This window comes from Carassius carassius, chromosome 42 (assembly GCF_963082965.1).
Source record: "Carassius carassius chromosome 42, fCarCar2.1, whole genome shotgun sequence".
Classification (NCBI taxonomy): domain Eukaryota; kingdom Metazoa; phylum Chordata; class Actinopteri; order Cypriniformes; family Cyprinidae; genus Carassius; species Carassius carassius.
Window position 1 is genome coordinate 13,629,671 of NC_081796.1, and position 13,511 is coordinate 13,643,181.

At 37.7% G+C, this 13,511-nt stretch overlaps 1 protein-coding gene across 4 annotated transcripts in view; it reads left to right on the plus strand.

The window, feature by feature from the left end:
• Positions 1-777: 777 nt before the first annotated feature.
• LOC132124443 (nuclear receptor coactivator 2-like) overlaps positions 778-13,511 on the plus strand; it is a 100,657-nt gene continuing 87,923 nt past the window's right edge. Inside the window, exon 1 of one of the 4 annotated variants that reach the window (XM_059535442.1) lies at positions 778-1,113. The gene's annotated coding sequence lies outside the window, so the exon portion shown is untranslated. Of the gene's footprint in view, positions 1,114-2,144; positions 2,321-13,511 lie in introns of those variants that run through there. The other 3 variants (XM_059535443.1, XM_059535441.1, XM_059535444.1) reach the window with 3 other exon arrangements.

Genomic DNA, 13,511 nt, shown 5'->3' on the forward strand with positions numbered 1-13,511 from the left:
ACACATATATATATATATATATATATATATATATATATATATATATATATATATATATATATATATTCGTTAATTGAAAGCCATGGTTCAAATTACAATTACTTGAAGGGCTTGAACCACTCAAAACAAAGTCAAAAAAAAAAAAACAGCGTTTCAGTTACCAATAAATTTCGAGTCCGAGTTGGTCAGAAAGTACTAAATAACACTCGTGAACAGTTTTTGCGTTCTCGTGAGGAAGTAACCATAGCAACAGTTGTTCGGGCTTCTGTATGGCATATATATATAAAACGTATTTTTTAAATTAAATTAAATTTATGCATTTAGCAGACGCTTTTATCCAAAGCGACTTACAGTGCAGTCAGGCTATCAATTTTTACCTATCGTGTTCCCGGGGAATCGAACCCCCCAACCTTGAGCTAGCTTGCTTGCTAACGCAATGCTCTATAACGTTACTCTATACTCTTTGTATATGAACCTAATAATATTACAACAAAATTTATTTTATATAAAAAAAACAATTTGTTATATAATTCTCAAATATTAAATACAGTAAAAAGGTATACTGAAAACTTGATTTAATTTCATTTAGCTTTAAGAGGTCATTTTCCTTCAAATGTTGGTGTTGATCATGTAGTGGCGCTGTTCGCCAAGTTATCTTTTTCTTAAGCACAACGATATTTATTGGTTTTGCTAATCACTCTGCGCGGATGTTGAGGGATATTTTCCATTAGCAACAACGTCTTAAAAAAATGCAACCGAGATGACAACACATCTTTAAGCTTTCCTGCACTGATGGTGCCGTCGGGACGCTTCGTTGCGACACCCCCGTGCTGTTTCACAATTGCTGTCAGGCGCGTGCCAATCTGAAAGAGCGTGAACAGCGAATATTGCATAAGTCACTGTTTGCAGATTTCCCTTCGAGAGAAGTTACACTCGGTGTGGACCTTTGATCGACTCGGGCTGGAACTGTAGGATTCGTTTCGATTTGCCCGTGCTTCATCTCGCTCGCTGGCTTGCGTTCACATGGAAGTATTTCATACATCAACCTGTCGCTGTGTGGGGTTTGATCTGATACCTGACACATTTGGGGTTTATTGCTGCTGAGTAATAACGGTAAGCTTTGGCTTCCTGCCCGATCAAACATTCACTGAGCTCGTGGCCATCTGAGGCTTGTATTCTGGGAGAAAATTAAGAACTGTATGTTTGATAACTCAATACAGTTATGAGACACGTACGTGTATATTGACAAACCCTTGTAGGGGCTCCTTCCCATTGTATTTCATAGATGTAGTGGCCGAGAAATGTTCTTATGTACTATTTTTAAATGACGTATAGAGATGTGGACTCAATCGAGGACACATGCCTTGACTTATAAATAATATAAGTACTAAATATGCATTGCTTTTTTATTAGGCTATAGGCTATATAATAAGATATTCCCTACAGTTATATGTCAAAATTAACATTTTTTTTTTCAGTACATAGAAGACTTGAATCATTATTTAAGATACAATGTCTTGAGACCTGCAAAACAATTATTTAAATGCCTACTAGCAAGAAAAAAACTAAACAAAAAAGATGGATTAAAATTGGATTTAAATTGGCCTCTGCTATTTTCAGAGCCAAACACTATTGAATCTTCTCTTATATTCTAGGTTCTGATGTTTGTGTCTTTTTTAAAAAAAAGTTTTTATTTGATAAGAAACGCAGATTAAATGCATATCAAGATTCCTGAAGTAAATCATAACACGCGGGATGTGATTTATGGAGATCTGTAAAGCAGTTTCATGTGCGTCATATAATGTGATTTCTAATTAAGCTGTTATGACATTGATAATAGAGTGCAGATTGCTCTGGGTTTGGAATAACAACAACACCGGCTCGTAACCTGACCACTGGCACACTTTTTCTCCCACGGCACCGCTTTAAAAGAGAAAGCTTTCGTAAAGTGCTATGGAAACTGGCTTTTCAAAACAGTTTTGGTTCCTTCATATAATATTATGAAACATCTACTTGCGGTTTATAAACACAAAGAAACAGAAAATTCATTCCAAGGGGCGAGCCTCGTCCTTATGTTTGCTGTATCATCATTTTGCCCCATTGCTCACTGCAAGGTTGCTATGCAGGCTAGAGTAAACGAGTAGATACTGTGCCCGTAGTATGTGGGGGAGGTTTTTCTGGCGAGATAAACAAGCAGCCAGCCATCGTTAGGCACACGGCAGCAGGAACATGGCGGCGGCAGTTAACTATAATGCTGTTTCACCAACCCGAAGGTCAGAGCTGGACGTAACGTACGGGATTTAGGAGGAAACCAAACACTGTAAGTCTGACGTGGTTGAAAATGGTGAATGTTTGGTGGTGAATGGCGGCGAGGGGTGGCTTTGTAACGCGAATTTTACACACTCTCTGCATGATCCAATCACAGTTCCGCGGCGGCGGTATCCTCTATTAGCTTGCTAAACCAGCTACACTCGCTGTTTCAGCCTGCCCACTTTGCAGAGTTAGAGAGTTGTGTTTTGCCTGTTGTCGGCGTGTAAACAAAGCGCTTTGAGCGACCTTGAGGCGGATGCACGGCTGTTACTGTTTTAGAATTTCAGTTGTGTCGCTGGTTTACTTGATTCACCCGCGCTGCTCGCATTTGAGCGATTAAGTTCAGCCAGCTCCCCCTCTTATTTGCGTGGCTAGCTTTAGCCTGCGAGCCCCCATTTGACTGTGAGGAAGGCAAGTCCATCCGTGGAACAATATTCAGTGGTATTTTAACTTTAGCGGGCAGAGCTGTTACATTTGTAACGTGAGTGGCGTTCCATTGGAACGCGTGTGTTACATTGTAGCGAGCTGGACTGTAACCGTTCTAAAGCCAGCCGACAGAGCAACAGAGTCGTTCTGTTGGAAGTAAACGCGCGTTGTTATTTGTTAGTCACCGCGTTTCGGTTCTTTGTGGGAGCTTGGACTAGTGAGTCAGCTCTTTGGTCAACTACTGCACGCCACGGTTCGGTTTATTGGAGCTCGCCTGTGTAAGGAAAGGAAAAGTTGGGGCGCCAGGGGCTGGGAATGCTGCTAATTAGCATTTACCTCGTGATTTGCCTGAACTCCGCTATTTCCACAAGCGCTTATATATGGAGCAGAGGCTGCTTTTGTCGTCCAGCACTCCAGCAGGATATTTTTTTAGTTTGGTCGACAGAGTTCGTATCCGCCGTGACGAGGTTTTACGGTGTGTGACGTCACGCCGCCGGGTAGTTCACTGGGACTAGGTCATGTTTAGATGCACCTTTAACCGTAACTTATCATTTTAACTCGAGAGATACATTTAGTCTCGAATAAGTGTTTTGTTTTTGTTTTCGCTTTCATAAATGCAGATCATAGTCTTATTTAATTTTCATTAAAACTTGGCTATTGCTAGTGTGAATTGTGGGACGGATTTGGTTTGGCTTCATTTCGATTGCTGTAAGGATTCCAGTTAAGTAACGTTGCCATTAACGATTTTTTAAATAAGGTTTTGCAATACAAGTACCATTTGTTAACATTCGTTAACTGCTTTGGCTAATATGAACTAACAGTGAAAATGATAAAGCATGCATTTATCTTCGTTAAAGTAATTATAACGTAATGAAACATTATTAAAATCAAAAGTTCTATCTGTTAATATTATGTAGTGGTCCTGAGGTTACATGAACTAACAATGGACAGACAGCTGTATTTGTATTAACGTTAACGTTATAGCTCTGTTATAATGTTATGTAATGCATTAACCAATGTCAACTTATATTGAAATAAGAAATACTATTCGCGTTTACAGCCCTCAGATTTTATCATAACAGAAATAAAATAAAATACAAAATACAAAATGTAATATTATCAAAAAGTGTGTTTACAAATATTGTTCATCTGTGACAAAACACGTGATTCAGTAAGAGAGTCAGCTTACTGATTCTCTCTGAAGTGTTTTTGATTCACCATAAAGAACTGGTCCCTAAGAGTGATTCGATTGAGAGTCAGACTACAATGGTTGCTGTATGTTTGTGATTCAGTGGTAGTGTTGCGTTGCAACTTTATAGTTAAGAAACACTGTAGGAGTATTTTAGTGTTTGGTATGAATATTTACAATGTTCTCTTTGCTGAATCGAATGTCATGAGAGTTCTGTTTACCATATAAGAACAGGTTCTCAGCTCCCAAACCCTACTGGTTTACTCCATTGGTGGTTTATAAGAAATGATCTGCTTGAAAGCACAAGCTTGGAGCCTGTACACTGACAGCCGGTGTTCACCTCAGATTTGCATCAGTGCTGCTAAGAGCTGCAGTAGTGCAACTCAGCCTGTTGGACCAGTAGTTCAGTTCATGTTAGCTTTGTTACCCACCTCTTACATCATGCTGACACATTCCAAAGTAGGGCTTGTGTGGTGAACAAACGCTCCTGCAGCCTAACATAAGAGTAATATGGCCATTGCTTTAATTAGTTTAATTTGTGAACAATGTAAAATATTGTTGTATGGTTTCGTGTATACGCAAGCAAACTAATAGTGATGTTATTGTTAAAACTAAAATATGAAAGACAATTTTAAATGAAACCAATATAAACAGCTTAATCTTAGACTTAAAATAATATAATTATTATAATTATTATAATAAAAGAACAATAAAATTTAAAATTACTAAAATAAACAAAACATTTGCATTTAAAAATATAAGCTAATTCTAAATATTATGAAATATTACAGTGGTATAACATTAAATTGTTTGGTGTACAAGAAAATACTATTTGTTTTTAAATTTTCTAAAACCCAGTAATATTGATTGATTGATTGCTGTGTATTTATTTTTTTAAATTTTAATTTTTAATCCTCAGTGTACTAAAATAGTTTTTAAATGAAGTAAAGCTAAAATACTTAAGTTAAAAAAGTCAATAAAAAAGGCAAATAACTGAAATAAAAAAAATGTAGTTCCAAAACTGAAATAAAAATCTAGCCTATTAATAATAAAAATATCAAAGGCACATACAAAATTACTAAAAGTTAATCTAAAACTTTACATTTAAATGAAAACTGACCATTCTAAAATAAAAGCTCATTTTAACAAACACTAAAATATTATATAAATAAAACAGAAATAATGCAAACTGCACTGTAAAAATTAAAGAGTTAAAATGGTTTCAGAGTTGCACTTCTAGATTTAATGTGTTACTTGACATTTCTTTCTAATTATTATTATTAGTGAAATTTACTAGTAATTTCAGATAGAATTTTAAACATTTTCTTAAGCTCAGTATTATTATTTTTTTTCTGTTTATCAATTAAAAAAAAATAATTCCTGTGTTATGGCCTTTAAAAAATTCTTTTATACTGATATATACTTTTCTAGTATCAGTTAACTGCTTTTTGTCTGAAAGCATGCACTTCCTTTTGTAGTAAAAGCTTTCCTGTATTCTGTAGTAGTAGTTGGATTATTTAGGGAATGTTTTAGGTCAGCCAAGACTGTCAAAACTGTGATCACCAGCGTGCATGCGTGTACGCAGATGCTGCCTAGGTCTCTGTGGCGTAACAGCATTCACGTGTGACAATCTAAATCTGGCATATCCACCAGTGGATGTTGTGATCACATGACCCTCCCAGCTACCTGCAGTGGGGTGGAAAGAGGAGTGTTAGTTCACATGCAGCCATCCAGCAGTCCAGAACCATGATTTCAGCATGGATCAGCTGACCTTTGACACACTATATTGATTGAGCTATTCCATCACAGTGAATCACAGGATGATTGTTGAACTTTGATCTTCCTGCAAAGTGCATTTGTCACAGTCGCAGGTCTTCAGCTGGGCAGCTCGGCCGCCACGCATGCTCAGCAGAAGGCTGAAAGAAACAGAAATTTGTCACAAGGCTGTTTGATTTTAAAACCTCATTGACAAGATGCAGTCTGTCAGTTAGAGGGATGATCATATGAGCCACTGTCAAATCAAATCAGTGTCAAATGGCATCAGATTGACACGAAGAGATACCCAAGCACTAAAATCATTGGCTAAAAAAAAACAACTCACAAATATATAAACATTAGCCCCTAATTTTTAAGTGTGTATCTTGGTGAGTGTGTTTTACCAGGACACAGTAGCTCTGTCTAAGGATTACTGTAACCAAATTAAGCCTAATTAGAAGAAAGCTGGAAAATGATGACCTTGTCCGGCTTGATTAAGTTAGACCACGGCTGAATGTGAACATGCCTGCTCTCTCTCTACCTTTCATTCAGTTCTCTGAGCACGGGTCCTTTTTTCAGTCTTCTCTCAAATTACACTGGGAGCAAAGGGCAGGGAGGAAACCAGGTCTGCCTAAATGACATTGCTGCTCACATTCAACAGTAATGTGCTTTGCTCAGGAACGATATGTACAAAGCCTCAGCTGGAGTTTGTTAAAAAAAAAAAAAAGCTGTAGTTAGAACGAATGAGCATTGACTTAATTTGGAAAATAGCTCTATAATGTTAGTAGGACTGTCAATGGATAATGTAATTGCAATTTATTTTATTCATGTTTTACTTTTTTTTTTCTAAGAATTGTTTTCAAATTAAATTTACATCCCTAATGCCTCCACACACCTGACATTTTTAATAAAAATAATTCCATTATATCCTAATTAATCGCATTTTTTCATGGGTTTATTTTTTAGATACTATTGTTAGATTTTTGTTTTTTGCATGCATAATTTTTTTTCTTCTCTACATGCCTCAGATTTAATCACATTAATTTCATTAAATGCTAATCACCTGCAAATTGTTTTAAAATGTTTTTCGTGTTTAATTTAATTGTATTTATTTATTTATTAGAATTGTTTTCAAATTAAATTTATAGCTCTAATACTCCTTTTTATTTTTATATAATATTTTTTGCTTGCCTAAAACATTTTGTACTTCACATGGCTCACATTTAAAGCAAAACAAAAATGATTTCAGTAATTGTTTCTTGTACTCCTGAAACGGTACTGAATGTAAGTTTAGGAGCGTGTTGCCAGGGTAACAGCGGGTAGACGGGCCTGAGGCCTCACAGTGACGGATGAGCTGAGTTATAATGGCTGGGTTCATTCCACTCACCGTTTCCTCTCACAGACATACTGTCCTTGCACAGAGTCTGACCCAGGATTGCTACACACATCTCTCTCAACTCCCCACTTCTGCCTAATGAGCCTGCTGTGTGCGTCCATGATGGCTCTCAGACTGTTCTGTCTTTCTCTTGCACAGCGGTTTAATCTAGATAGCTCAGTGTACTTTAAAATGTAGCCCATCCAAATATTGCAAATGTTTTGATAACAAAATAAACACCCAACAAACTTGACAGCGTTGTGAAAACAGCAGTTAAGCAAGCATCTGATCAAAGCGAAGTGGATGTTTGCAGCAGCTCTGCAATTCTAGTCTCGCCACATTTATTCATGTGGCACTTTATACATTTGATTGCTTTAAAGTAAGCAACTTTATAATATTAAACATGAAAAATAGTATCAGCTTTGCTTTCAGTACTTACAAGCGAGACTTTCTTTCTCCACTCAAATACGTATTGATTTGACTTTGGCTGGTGACATTATGTTATTGCCACAGATATTTACTGTGAAGGTGGCCTTGCACAAACTGGCTCACTGCTAAGATAATTGAGGTCATGTAAGCCCCACAAAGAGCAAATGTACCAAAGCTGAAGGAATATTCCTGGTTGAGTTAAGCTCAAATGACAACATTCGTGGCATAAAACAAAGTTAGCACAAAAAATGTACTCGCCCCTCTTTTTCTTAAAAAAATAAAAAAAATGAAGATGCTGAGGCACTTACAGTGGAAGTTTGTAGGGCTAAATTTTGAAGGATGTAAAAGGAGAAATGTGAAGCCTTCAAATTTCATAAAAGCGTGTACGTTAATTATTTTGTTGAAACTTGCATATAGTTTGATCTGTAAATCTGTTTAAACAATTTTTATGGTCATTTTAGGGTTTGTGGATTTGCTCTGCCTTGGTATAATTGTATATAACTTCACAGTAAAAGTTAGCAGTTTTTTTTCACACTAAAATCATGTTAACCTACATATTGTTACAAATGATTTACAATCCATTCACTTCCTTTGTAAGTGCCTCACTTAACATACACATATTTTTGTCAGTTGAAATGAATCCAGTCGTATTTCAGATTCTGAAAGTGGTGTTTATTTGAACCCTTAATGTTAAAATTCAATATCCATATTCATTTACATAAGCATGTATTCATCCGTTCACATTGAAATTTCTTCAGATTGAGCTCATTCTAGGTGTTTACATGAAGGCTTTTTTTCAGTCTGATTGATCCATCAATTAATCTGATTATGAACAGATTTTTGGGGGTGCATGTGAACACACATGTGTACTGTAACAAAGTTTTTATTTATATTTTTTTTATGGAAAGGAGGCACAAGGGAAGGGGCGTTTTTTAGAAATTAAGTTGAGCACAACGATTCTAGACTTAATTCACCAGTTGCTCCAGTTGTTCACCAGTGAATTGTGACCCAGTCAATGTATGTTTATTTCAGAAGGAAGGGTCTTTTGCCACAAGAGCATAAATCTATCATGTGAAGGCCACCCACAAGTAGTTCACCCACTTTGAAGCACTATATAGATGCTCAGCTTGGTATCACTGAGATTTCAGTGATGGAATGCAGCTGGGTTTTCCACATTATCACCCGGTCTGACTGGTTAAGCACTGCTAGGTGTTCTTAACCCAATTAATGAACCTGATAAATGAAAGTTAGCAGAATGATCAGCGCCTTCTTACCAGCACCCTCAGTGAAGCTGATCTCAAGGCCCCCGTGTCGCTAGAAGATATCAGACATGCTCAGAGTGCAGTGGAGAGGATGGTGTTCTTTTCACCTCTGTCTGGAGGTCTCTGCACGCTGGAGCCCAGCGTGTGCCTGGCAGCAAACCCAGAGTAATCCTTGGCATCGAGTGTGGCCTGGCACCAGTTCAGAAAGCCAGAGTGGTGGGGGGGCCCTACTTTAAGAAATGCCAAGTCGAAGGAAGGAAACAATGATCACAGAGCAGGTTAACCCGGGGTGGCCACAAGTTGAGCTTGAGGTTAACGTTGCCAAGAGACGTTGTGCAGCTTCACTTTCGCTTCATTATAGAGATGTATGTGAGGCTTGGCTGTCCGCATTGTAATGTCGGGTCAAGCAGTGGCCAACTGCACATTAGTGTACTGTGTATAAAGACCACAGAGACCCCCGCACAGATTTTAAACGCTTCAAGATTGCATCCTGTTCATCGTCAGAGACCTTAAACTGAACTCGACCACATTGAGATTCCAGTTCTCATTCGTATCTGGTTTTGTATCGTTTTTTTATTTTTATTAAATATATAAAAATATATAAATAAGTAAATAAAATCAATTTCATGATGGTCAGGTTCTATAAACTTATAAAATGTCTGTCTTCTGTTTTGCATAACATAATATTAAAACCAAGCATCAGATGATTGTCATGACTAGAGGTGGGCAATACAAGCAAAAAAAAGGCCATTATATATATATATATATATATATATATTATGTTATAATATAGCGTTTGTTCTTCTGCTGACCAAGTCTGCATTTATTTGATCATAAATACAATAAAAACAGTAATATTGTTAAATATTATAATTTTAAAATATAATTTATACCTGTGATGAAAAGAGAAAAAAAATTGGATGGATGGAATCTTTAGCAACTTTATAAATGTCTTTATAAATTGATCAATTTAATGCATCCTTGCTGATTAAAAGTGAAAAATGTACTTACCCCAAACCTTTCAATGGTAGTATATGTATTAATATTTCATGGAAACATGTTTAAATGTTAAATTAGTTTCTAAACTCCTAGTTTCCAAAGTAATGAAGGCCCTCACAATTTTGATGAATCTGTTTACAGCCGTTGCAATGGAACAACTTTATAAATAAAGATAAAATTGTACTTTTAAGAATACATTTATGCATCTTTTTTCCATACATTTATTCATCTTTCACTCGTTTTATTTGACTCTAAAGCCTTTACATTGCATAGTTACGGCTTTGGCAGATTCAGTGAGTTCATTGAGGAAATGATTTGCTAGACTGATTCAAAGATTTTTATTTATTTATTTTAAAAAAAGAACTGCTTCAAAAGAGCCACTAGTATGTGAATCAGAATATGCTGTGACCTCTAGTCATGACAATCATCTTATTTTCTGTTAACAGTCAGCTTGCAAACATAGAATTACTTTGCAACCAGATTTAATTTCTCATCCCTATTGTTTGTTCTACAGTTCTTCATGATGATTATTAATTATTAAGCACTGATATGCTTCAGTCTGCTTCATCTAAACATCTCCAAATTGAAAGGAGATAAAGACTGATTTTGTTTATCTATTCTGCATCTGCGTGAAACTGACTCTGCTTGAACAGTTTGGATTATTTAGCATTCTTCAAAGACCTGCCATTGAATGACGACTCTAATGTAGTCATCATCTGTTGACAGATACCTCAATAAACGCTTGCTGTTGTTTCGGTTCCAGCTCTGAACCACAGATGATGAAAGAAGCGTAGTTCTGTCATATACAAATGCCCTCAGGTTGCGTTTTTCTTTGTTTAAAAAGAAGGTTTCAGTAGATGACATAGATGGCATAGGCCTCTTTCTCCCACAGAGCCTTTCCTGCTTTAAAATCGACTGGGTCTACTATCTATCGGCCAGCTCCAAAAACTGGGCCACAGATCTAATTGCTCTTTCATGCAGTACAAATTCAGGGGGGAAAAGACTTCTGCGGATGCTTGCGTACAGCATGCAGGAATGCACATGGTGGCAAAGATACAGCTTCCGCTTGCAAAACAAAAATGCAACACTAGCAGAAGAACTCATCTTAACAAAAAACCAGACAAAATGCATCGCTTGCTAAAGGCCTGACTCGGCTGTCCACACGGCCCGAAAAGTGCAAGCCAGTGTCCATGCATTGCTTGCAAAAGGCAAGTCATCGACAGCAAAACGATTCGGGAGAAAAACAACAAGACTGTGCTAGGGATGGGCGTTTTCCGCAAATATCACATTCGAATATTTGAGCTCACAAAAAACGAATATTCGAATATTCGTTTATTTAAATTAAGTTTAATGAGACCGACGTTATTTTTCAGCAACATTTATTGTTTCCATCATTTTGACCAAGATTACACACAATTAGCTTGAACATCACACATCGTGTTTTGTAGCTGAAAACCTTTAACAATGCATGCAAACCAACAAAAGTACAGATTAAAAGCAACAAAAAAAAGTGAACAAAGAAAAAAAAAGTGAACAATAAAAACGTAAAGCAGCCTGCAGCAATTAGGCTATTGTACAGAACGTAGCCTACACTTAACTTTGAAACTTTTAAACTGTCAGCAAATCTTTTTTTCTTTTTTTCTTTTGTTTTACATGTTCTTGTTAAGAAATACAGGCATGTTAACATGATCGGGGGAAAGTCGGCTCCTTAGTCTGTTAACAATAAGGCCGGCTGCAGAGAAAACGCGCTCTGGCGGCACAGACGTTGGCAGGACTCACAAATAACGGTGTGCTAAGAGAATAAGTTTTGTGAAGCACTTCGTGTTTTCGTTTCACCACTGAATGGGATCCTCATCTGGTGGAATACATGGCTCCAGCAAGAACTGTTCCCACTCGTCTCGGCTGGACTCTCTGTAATCATCGCTGAAGAACTGGCTCAGCCTTTTCAGACGAGTGGGCATTGCATCCTCTTCATCGTTGGTGACGCACCACTCGCATCAAGGAAAATGTTCTGATAATGTTCAAACAAAAATTTCTTACTTCTCTCATGTTTTCGTCGAGGAACCTGAGATGTTTGTGCCGAGGGTCTAGGACAGACGCGAGAAGAGGAGTATTCACTGCATTATCCAAGTTAGCGGTGTTTATTCGTTGCATGAGAGATGCTGCAACAATGTTCTTGAATTCGGTCACTTTCTGTGATTCTCCACGGCATATTTGAAGTACTGTAGAAGACCGCAGTTCTTAGGGGCCGTTCACTTATCGCGTCTTTTGCGCGCTCAAGTCCGTTATTTCCAATGTAGGCGAGCGGTATGCGCGCTCATAATGGAAGCGACACGGTCGCGATGCGCTCGTGGTGCGAAGCGCCCGTTTTTTCCAGGCACGTCCGAACAGCATCGAGTTAAAAACATCTCAACTTTTCTGAATGCCGCAAGCGCACCGCAGGTCATGTGACCAGAACTAAACATTCAGCTTCATCCTTTCCTGTAACAATGTTGAAAGCTCAGCCAACATGAAGGAACAGCTGAACATAGCTGTATATGGATTGCCATTTTGAAAAAAATTTTGTAGCAGAGCTACTAAATGCGATTTTTTTTTTGTGCTGCAAATCCATTTATCCTTTGCTGAAATTTCTGAGTCTTCATGGAGAGAGCGCGTCATTGGCAGATGCCCCAGAAGCACTTCTGCCCGAGCGCCTTGGAAAGAAGGAGAAAGCGGCGCGCCTAGCGTTTTCCACACATTTTTAGGTGCGATATGTGAACAGCCCCTTATTCATTCATTAATTATTTTTTGCTTGCATACATCTTCAAATATGCCGTGGAGAATCACAGAAAGTGACCAAATTAGGTTTTATGGTGAACTTTTTTTCACAAACATGTGGAGCCATGTTTGAATGAGCCGTCTTAGGGGGGCGTGGCAGAGTCTTAACTTTGATAAAGAATATCTCTTTGGATTTGAGACTTTAGTCTTTGCAACTTTACAGATCTTCTTCATGCACCAAGAGCTTGTAAAGAGAAAGGAAAAAATTAAATTGCATCAAATGGCCCCTTTAAGAGTTGATATTCTATTCTGTAGAATTAAGTTGTGCTCTTTCATTTTTTTCTCCTTGATCGGCCCTCTAATTCATCGCCGGTGGCAGTAAACAACAGTATGGTTTTATGTTTAAACCAACACCTGGTGTTTTTATTAGTAAACGCCCTTAACTGAAACAATTGCTCCTTCTAATTAGCGTATCAGAAGCCGTAAAGTTATCCATAACTCTCTCTCCGGCGTTAGACAGAAGACTTGGCAGCTGCTGTCACTGGAGTTTGCTAAGCAGCTTGATTAATTCGCCAGCCAGCTCGTCTGTCGTCAAAATACGTTGGATTGGCTGTCATTTGTCTGCTACAAAACAGACTTGCCTTGATGCTATTTCCGTACGCATACGCACAAAGAGTAAAGAAAAGTCCTTAATCTGATTGAGCACTGGCTCTCTTGAAGGAAATTTCTGTAGACTATTCACGAAGGTAGTGTCCTGATGTAGGTGAGTTTACATTACGTTGGCTGCTTTTAGCTTTGGGACGTCTGTATACAGAAGAAGTTAATTTACTCCTGCACTAAAGATAACTACTGGTCATAGGTTAAAGAAAGAGACTGTAAGCAGCCCTTAAAATCTCTATAATCAGTCTGCGTCGATCTGTTACAGATATCTGTGGCTTTTGCACCTGGAATTGTGGGTTGTCAAAGCAAATCCTCTCATGTTACACCTGAGGAGACAATTACACACACC